Source organism: Tenrec ecaudatus, chromosome 5 (assembly GCF_050624435.1).
Source record: "Tenrec ecaudatus isolate mTenEca1 chromosome 5, mTenEca1.hap1, whole genome shotgun sequence".
NCBI classification, from domain to species: Eukaryota; Metazoa; Chordata; class Mammalia; order Afrosoricida; family Tenrecidae; genus Tenrec; species Tenrec ecaudatus.
In genome coordinates, this window is record NC_134534.1 from 75,772,931 (window position 1) to 75,782,603 (window position 9,673).

The 9,673-nt window shown below is 36.3% G+C and overlaps 1 pseudogene; it reads right to left on the minus strand.

Annotated features, from left to right (window-relative positions):
• Positions 1-354: 354 nt before the first annotated feature.
• On the minus strand, positions 355-2,524 carry LOC142449118 (uncharacterized; annotated as a pseudogene).
• Positions 2,525-9,673: the final 7,149 nt, after the last annotated feature.

A 9,673-nucleotide genomic window follows, 5' to 3' on the forward strand; every position in this document is an offset into this window, starting at 1 on the left:
TGTTCTTCTGTATGAAGATAAGAGTTTTATATTGTGTAGATGATCATAATACTTCAACTTATTAGTGAGGATCCTCAATTCATGTTGACAGCAATGATAAGCATCTGTTTTTTCCCAGTTTTAATGGACATGCTTTTAAAGTTTCAGCATCATCTTTGCTGTTTTCTGTAGGTTTCTGTTAGGCATTCTATACACAAATGTTTTCTTCATTGTGAATTCCCAGGAGTCCAGTAAAATAAATTTAAGCTATTGTTAGAGTTTCTCTCATTATGTGGTGCTTTCCATCATAATAATTATTTCTGGTGTGCTATTAAGTGTAAATTCCTGATAAAAACTTGCCCATGTTCAATGGTTTTAGTGAATATGAATTTTCTGGTGCCTAATGTGGCGTGACTTTTGGCTGACAGCTTTCCCACATTCACTATATTGATAAGGCTTCGTACCTGTGTGTATTCTCAAATGTAGGAGCAAGTTTGGAAATTAAGAGAAGGCTTTTCCACATTCATTACAATCATATGGTTTCTCCCCTGTATGGCTTCTCACATGCACAGTAAGAGATGAACTTTGAGAGAAAGCTTTTTCACATGTATTGATTGCATTCATAAGGTTTATCACCTTGAATGAATTCTTACATGCACAATAAGTGATCTTCTTTGAGAGAAAGCTTTTCCACATTCATTACACTCATAGGGTTTCTTTCCAGTCTGAATATTTTGATGTTTTATGAGGTACTTCTTTTGGCCAAAAGCTGTTCCAAATTCACTACATTTAAAAGGTTTTTCTCCAATATGAATTTTCTCATTCTCCATAAGGTTTGATTTGCCACGGAAGGTTTTCCCATACTCCTTACATACAAAAGGCTTCCCTACTGTGTGAGTTCTCTGGTGTCTGATCAGGTTTGACTTCTGAATGGAAGCTTTCCCAAAATCCTTACCCTGAAAAGGTCTCTCTCCAATGTGAATTTCCTGGTGGGTAAGGAGATTTTCCTTCTGGCTGAAGGATTTTCCACCTTCATTACATTAAAAAAGCTTTTCCCCAGTATGAGTGTTCTGATGTTTAATGACATACTGCTTTTGACTCAAAGTTTTTCCACATTCATTGCATTCAAAAAGGTTTCTCTCTAGTATGCAGATGTTCATGTTCAGTGAGATTTGATTTTTGGTTGAAGACTCTCCCACATACTTTACAAGCAAAAGAGCTCTCCCCAGTGTAATTTTTCCCTAAGGTTTGACATCTGAATGGAAGCTCACCCACATTCACAAAAATTCTCTCCAGTAAGAATTTTTTGATGAGTAAGGAACAGAAGTTTCTCTCAGATTTCTTACATTTATCAAACTTCTCTGTATGACCTTCCAAGTCTTGTTGTCCCTCTCTCAGCACATCTTCTTCCCAGGCTTCTTCAGTTTGACTGCCAATGGGGTGGTGAGTATTATGGTACAGGGTCCTTCCCGCCATGGCTGGAGTCCAGGGCCAGTTGCAGGATGAGTCTTCACTAGAACCTGATCTCCTGGGGAGAGGTTAGGGGTTGGGTTCCCAGAAAAGATGTCTCCCACGTCCGGAAGGTGTTGATCTGCCTAGGACCTGAGCTGACTTCCTTTCCACTTCTTTCTCTAACATCCAGAGTTCTCCTTCTTGATTCAAAAAAAGAGGTCCCTTACAGTTTGATCACTTTATTATCTGCTCCGACTTTCGTGCCACATGGACCCATGGACCAGACTAGAGATATGTATTTTTTAAAAACCTCCTGCAGAGAGTTAATTCTGACTTATAGCAACCCTACTGGACAGGGTAGACTTGCCCTTTGGTTTTCCAAGACTGTAAATATTTAAGAGATTAATCTTTCTTCTGAGAAGTGACTGGTGGTTTCTAAACCTTAACCTTGTGGTTAGCAATCCAGTGCATAATTCACTATGTCTTCAGGGCTTCTCAGTAAGTAGGAGATATATATATAGATATATATATGTAGTTTATATATATATATATATATATATATATATAAACTTTAAAGATTGAGGCATGTTTGATCAAACTAAAAGATAAAATATATAATATATGTATATATACAGTGTGTGTGTACATCTCAAAGCAAAATCATTAGTGAAAATATGAACTTAAATAATTTTCATGAAAATGAAATCCAAAGTCTGATTTTCATCATCTAAAGTCTTCAAGTCCTCTCTTCTTTCAACGAGCAGGGTTTTGTCATCTGCATCTGGCGAGTTGTTAATGTGCCTCAATCCATTCATGATACCTTCTTCATCCAGTCTAGTTTCTTGACTTTTTGCACAGCACAGAGGATGAAAAAATATGCTATGATGATACAACCCTGACCTACACCTTTCCTGATTTTAAGCCATGCAATATCCCCTTGTTCTGTTAGAATGACTATCTCTTAGTCTATGTACAGATGCTACATGAATACAATGATTGTTCCCAAATTCACCTTTCTCTCAGTGTTTTCCATTTTACTTTGCTCTGCAAATTTGAATGTTTGTACATCGTCACTGCAGGCCTTTGAACCCATCATTATAATGCCTTACTCTGCTATCTATTTCACTGCTATTCATAGATTTCCAGTGGATAATGTCTTAGGATCAGACAGCCTATTTCTTCCTTGTAGCCTGTTCTTAGTCTAGAGGCTCTGCTGAAACATGTTCACCATAAGTGAACATAAACTGGCATGTGAAATACCAGTACCACAGCTTCCAGCCTCACAGCCACACACAGGCCACCACAGTTTGACCAACTGATAGATGAGTGGGGTTGTTGTTGTTGTTGTGTGTGTGTTTTACATTTGTTACAATACCCTCTAAACAATATGGACATTAGCAAGCAGCTCCTGCAGATACTTACACACAGTATATGATAAGAGAATCTAAAGTTTCTGCACCATTGAGGGAAAACATAAGCCTTCAGTTTAATTTTGCTTGAGTTGATTCAAGGTAATTTTCCCTTTGTTTATTTTCTGCAAAACACTTTGTCCTTCTAAAAGTTTTCTAAATGAATAACTCTAATGCCATCTATCAAAACTTGGTGGCTTTATGTCTTTGCCGTAGGATTATTGTGAATTTTTCAGACCAATATACATTTTGCCAGAGGAATGGTTGAGATTTCCTTCTCAGGTTTGTGTATCTGTGGGGGTCTATTGGTGTTGGCCCCAAGAGAAGTTTAAATTTAGAGAGAAATGCAGGAACTTGAGTATGAAATAAGAATTTTATCCTAAGTGTACTGGAGAGGAATTTAAAGATTTTAAAAGGGGGGGTATTTGATAAAGATTACTCTGACAACAAGTTCAAAAATGAATCAGAAAAGGAGATACCTCATTTGTTGAGACGTAACTGACAAAATTAGTATAAAATCAGAAAGCTGTAGCTACCACTCTTAAACAGGAAAATTATTATAAACTTAAAGAAAAGTGATTATCCAGTCAGCCCCTTCTGAATCCATGTATGTGTACCTTAATAACTGAGTTACATATTTCAGTCATATTTAATTATTCTTCATGTCTCTCTTCCAGAACAAATATAGGCATGAAGTTAGAATATACTGTGGCTCCTGAACTAACAATGTTAATTATATGTTGGTATGTTATGCTGCGTTAACTAGAGAACAAATCCAATGACATTCATATATGTTTAATCAAGAGCCTTATATCAAAAAGTAATTATATACTGAGAAAGCATCCCAGTCAAGGCCAAGTCAAGTCCACAAGTTCCTCTTCAAATGCACACAGCCACATGCAATTATGCAGAACACAGGAAAATCACAGGTCAATGGATCCAATGGTGTGGCATCTCTCAGAGTGCCTCACCAAAGCAAAGTGCTGGCCGAGAGAGGAAGGACGTTTCTCAGGGCTCTCCTTATGAGTAGGCCACACCCACAAGGAGACACCATCAGGCTGTGACCTGAATGACAGGTTGAATACTACCCCTACGCTTTTAAATATCTTCAAGTTGACATGAAATTATGTAACTACCACGGTTGGCTAAGAATAAGTACATCCTTAAAAACAATTTATTTGATAATGAGAACAAAACCACCAATTCATGTAAAGGAAGAAGTTACATACAGAGGCCATTTGTGTCCTTCTAACACATTCAGCCAGACATCACACATTTATCAGCTTATGCTGCACATGTTAAAAACAACTAGCGGCCAAAGCATTTATCACAATCTTAAATAAAATGTGTTTTCTCTGTACTAAAAGCCCAGCATTGTACTAAGTATCTTATCTCTCTCTTCTTTAGAATAAAATGTACTCCTTATCAATAGAAATGTAAACTCTAGAACATTCTGAAATTGGGTCTCAAGTTCCCTAAGGTAGTATCTAACATCATCACACCTAGTCAGATGCATGACTACTGTTTGTCTGTGAGTTTGTCATTCTGTGGTGGCTTACATGCAGCTGTGGTGCTGGAGAACATGTCACTGGTATTTTAAACACCAGCAAGGTCAACCAAGGAGACGAGGCATCAGTGGACCTTCCAGTCTAAGAACAGTTTACAAAAAAGGAATCAGCTCCCCACTTCAGAAGTATTAGCCCATGAAAGCCTTATGCAAAGCATTAAAATATGCTACCCATGTGCTTATGCACAATATATCAGAGCTGCCTTCTCAAAATAAAGTTGACCGCAATGATGTGAGTGGATTAGAGAAAGTACTATGAACTGCCAAAAGAACAAACAGAACTCTCTTGGAAGTACAGCCAGAATATCCTTAGAAACCAGAATCGTGAGACTTTGTACCATATACTTTTAACAGATTATTAGGAGAGACTCGTCCCTGGAAAAGGACATCAACCTTGATGATGGAGAGAGGTTGTGAAAATGAGTAAGACTCCTGACCAGATGGGTTGGCACTGTGGCAAAAATAATTAGCTCAAACATAAAAACAATTGTGAGGATGGCACAATGCTGGATGATGTTCTGTTGTGTAAGCTTTGTTATGAGGTGGAGCTGATCCCATGGTACCTAACAACAAGAAGAACAATATTATCCTAACTAGGTGGTGATGGTGGTGGGGATGTATAGAATGATTATTCCTATAAATCCTATTAAGTAATTATTTATTTCCCATAAACATAAGCTATGGAGCACTAAATAATAAAAATCTTAGTTTCCTTGTCCCCCCCCCTTACAAATAACTAAATAAATTCACTCAATTATTTAGTAACTTCGATGATTACATTTTCAGTGATCATTAATAGAAATTATGTAGATCTGATGTTGGAATGCTAATTGCAGTAAAAACATGAACACTCGGTGTATTGTATATTTCTTACCCAGTAATTTTTAAGTTCATGTAACATCCAAAACATAACATGTAAAATGTAGATGCATGTGTTTGAATTCCGCATTTGTCGATTATTAACTTGACATCTCCAGTGTGGAATGTTGTACGCCTATCCATCTATTACTCAGTGTCACCAAGGCCACTTACCCCTCGACCCTTGCTTCCCAGACTATCAGGCTCTTTCCCCCTCACTAATGAGCAATGAACCGATGGCCCATCTCTAGAACCACTCATTATTACTCTCAGTTCTTTTGCTGTCTTTTTTTCACCACTTCATTCATCCAGCAAATTTCTAATGTCAGAAAAAAAATTTACCAGGCTTTCTATCTACAGGCAAATAATATTGTGTATCGTTAAAGCTGTTAGTCAATATAGCTACATAGACATATAACATTTTATAACATTTGTCTTATTATTATTATACTTGCCAAGAGGGCACTTGTACTTGCTCCCTCTTTGCTAATGCTGGAAATGGTCAATCAAAAGCAGCTAGCTTTTGATTAAATCAAAAAAGCAGCTACAACCTCTGCTTTTCATGTTCCCCAGAACTTTACGCTGACCTCTGCTTCATCCATTTCTCATCACTTTTCCTTGGCTTCTCTTTCTGCCTAGCACCATTTAACATTATTTAACAAGACTCAGTATCAAAGGAATTGATATCCTACCCTTGATTCAGATTTTAAACTTCCATAGAGATCTGAACATCAAGGACCATCTTCCCTGGGAGTAATGTTCACACATGTTTTATAAAAACTTATTTGTACATAAGTTTCATCAACTAGATTGTGAGGTTCTTGAGACCACGAGCTACAACTGAAATAGTTCAAAGTACAGGAAAGAAAGAGATATCCTAATGTAGTGTCTCTCATTAAAATCTGGATTAATGACATAGGATATTTGTTTTTATTTCCTATTTTTTAATGTAGTTTTCTGGGATTTTTGCCAATACCTATATATTAAAATCCCTACATTGGAGTCTGATGTTTTTGACAAGGACCTCAGGTTATTATCATAAACTAATATTAGAGAAATACTGCTTCATGAAAACATTCAGAACAGCGGTGAGAATGTTAATTGCTTGACAGGATCCAATTAATCTGTAAAACAAAAAGGTTAAGGAAGATTCTGTGTTGGGCTCAAGTGCAGCTACTGATCTGCTTGGAATATTATTGTCCCCTGAAAAAGGTGTATCCAAAGCTACCAAACTTTTCAATTTTCTGATGTGAGAAACTTGGATTTTTGTGTGAAATTTGGTTTTTAAGTGTTAAGACCTAAAATGTGTTATTGTTTTTAAACTTTTAACTCCAAAAAAGTATGCCTATATCCAGTCTGTAATTCTGATTTTAGAGCAAAGTGAGCAAATATAGGTAGAAAATGCAAATATTCAAGGGTTAAGCAAGAGAGGAGAGATACTTCATTTTAATGGTCTAAACGAAAAGGAAGAACAAGGAAGAGGCCAAGGGAAGAGAATATTACAAATGAGGGATGTTCAGCAGGGTCATAAACTGTGGAAAGGTCAACTGTAAGGAAGACTGGAAATAGAAAATTGGCAATTAGGATGTCAATGGCATCTTTGCTGAAAGCTCTTTCAGAGTAGTAGGGCAGACACCAGATTATAATGGGCTGAAGATGAGTAGGCTTTAAAAGTGAGAGAGACATCAAGTGTAGACTCCCCCCCCCCCAGTTGTTTGGCACCAAATTTATGAGGAGGGCAGTACAAATTATAAGTGCTTTTATAATGTTTTTGTTAAAATAAAACACAAACAGAAACATAATGCATACAGATGCAAACACCCATTGCACTATGACCACCGTAATGAAAACACAGAATATTACCAGCACCACATAACCCTCTTTATTCACTTCCCAAGCGTGATTTCTTTCTTCTTCATCACCCAAAGTGACTACTAACCTGATCTGATGCCATAGATTAATATTGCATTTTGTGATATTTTTGCAAATTAAATCATAGAATAATCATTAGTATAGCTGAGTTCTTCAACATAATGTTTACAAGATTCATTCAAGTTACTGAATGTATTTAGTACTCATTTATTTTCATTGTTATATGTACTTGTTGTCAGGGGCTCTCAAGACAGTTCCAACCTTATTGGACAGAACAGAAATGCTTGAGAGAGTGTCCAAGACTGCACTCTTTTATAAAAGCAGATTATCATATCTGTCTACTATTCAGCAGCTAGTAGGTTCAAACTACTGACCTTTCAGTTAATAGCTGAATACATACTACCTACGCCATTAGGGTTCCTATTGGGAAATATTAGAGATATTGAAAGCCTAAGATGATTGTGCCATCTACAAAGGAAAATTTATCTCTAGTAGATAACTAGGAAACTAGCAATCTCAAATTATCTTCCTGCAATCACTGTTAGAAATATCTAAACCTGGGTTTTGGTATAAAAGAAGGTTTATTGCTTCTTAAATTTATTCATAGTATATTGACTTTGGTTTTCAACCAAAGACTGTATGACATTACAAGGATCTAAGCAAAAAATTGGTGGCATCTTAAAGAAGGACAATTGCACTATAATTAGTAAGAAGTGGTCAGATTTGAAATATTTCTGTAGATTGAAACAAAAATAATTTCTGGTAGATTGAATGTGTGGAGAGGCAAGTAAAATTATCCCTAAGGTTTTTGCTTTAATTATTAGTTGGGATTTAATACATATATCATTCCATATTTCAATCACATAAAGTATAATTTTGCAGTAGCTATCAGAATTAGCTTTCAAATATTCTTTTTCTACATGGATTACTTGATATCATCTTCCTTTTACACCCCCCTGACACTGTATCCCCCTCCCCCCTAAATCCCTTTTTCTACTTGCTGTCCCTATAGGTTTATGAATCCTGGGTTTCATATACTGAAAAATGGAAAGCATATGACACAGCTTCAGAGGGCTAATAGGAAATTTTTCTTGTGTTCTTGTAAAATTCTGTAGATTTTAGTAATTAGTCCTTTGTGTGCTATGCTGTTGATAAATATATTTTCCCAGTCCAGGTGCTCTGTTTTCACCCTTTTAATGACATAGTGACGTATATTTAATAGGACCCACTCATCTATTTCATCTTCTATGGAGTGCGTTTCCTTTGCTCTTTCTGACACCCCATGTTTTCCCTGCATCAGGGTTCCTAGCTTTGTTCCCGTTTTCCCATTGAAGATCCTGATAGCTTTGAGTTTTCATTTAGGTCTTTGATCCACCTTGAGTTTATTTTTGTGCATGGAGTGAGATATGGCTCTTGTTTCCTTCTTCTGCAAGTGAATATCCATATTTCCAACACCATTTATTGATGAGGCATCTGCTTTCCATTTAGTACTTTTTGGGATCTCTGCCCAACATCAGTTGTCTGCATACATGTTTTTTTATTTCTGAGTTTTCTGTCCCGATTCATTGGTCCAAGTATCTATCATTGTACCAGTTCCAGGCTGTTTTGACATCTGTGACTGAGGTCAGGTATTTATTGCAAGACCACTTTTGTTTTTCTTCTTTAGGAGTTTTTTGCCTATCCTGTGTTTCTTCCCTTCCATGTGAAGTTTGTCATCCAATTTTCCATTTCTTTGAAGAATGATGCTAGAATTTGGATTGGGGTTGCGTTGCATCTGTATATTGTTTTAGATAGTATTGACATTTTCACAGTACTGAATCTTCTGATGCGTGAACACAGAATATGCTTCTATTTATGTAGATACCTTTTGGTTTCTTCTAGTAGTGTTCAGTAGATCTCTTCATACAGGTCACTTATTTATTGATTTATGTTAGGTTTATTCCTAAGTGTTTCAGTTTTTGTGTAGCTATTGTGAATGGCACTGATTCATTGATATCCCTTTCTGTATTCCTATCAGTGGAATATATGCATCTAATTGATTTCTGCTTGTTAATCTTGTATCCTACTGCTCTACAAAACTCTATACTTTCTAGCAACCCTATTGTGGGCCCCTTAAGATTCTCAATAAATAAAATTAGATTTTCTACATATAGCTAAAGTTTCACTTCTGCTTTACCCAATTGTACACCCTGAATATCTTGCCATTGTCTTATGGTATTGGCTAGGACTACCAGCTCAATATTCAATAGAAGTGTTGGTTCCCTTATTCAGTGGAAATGTTTTCAGATGTTCTCCATTGATTGTAATACTGGTTGTTCCCCTTCTACTCCTATCTTCTTTAGATTCTTTATTAGGAATAGGTGTTCGATGCTATCAAAAGCTTTTTCTGCATCAATTGAAATGATAATATAGTTCCTGTCCTTTTTCTTGTTGATGTGGGGGATTATATTAATTGTTTTTGAGTGTTGAACCATCCATACATCTCTAGTATGAGCCCCACTAGATCATGATGTATTATTTTTAAAATATGTTGTTG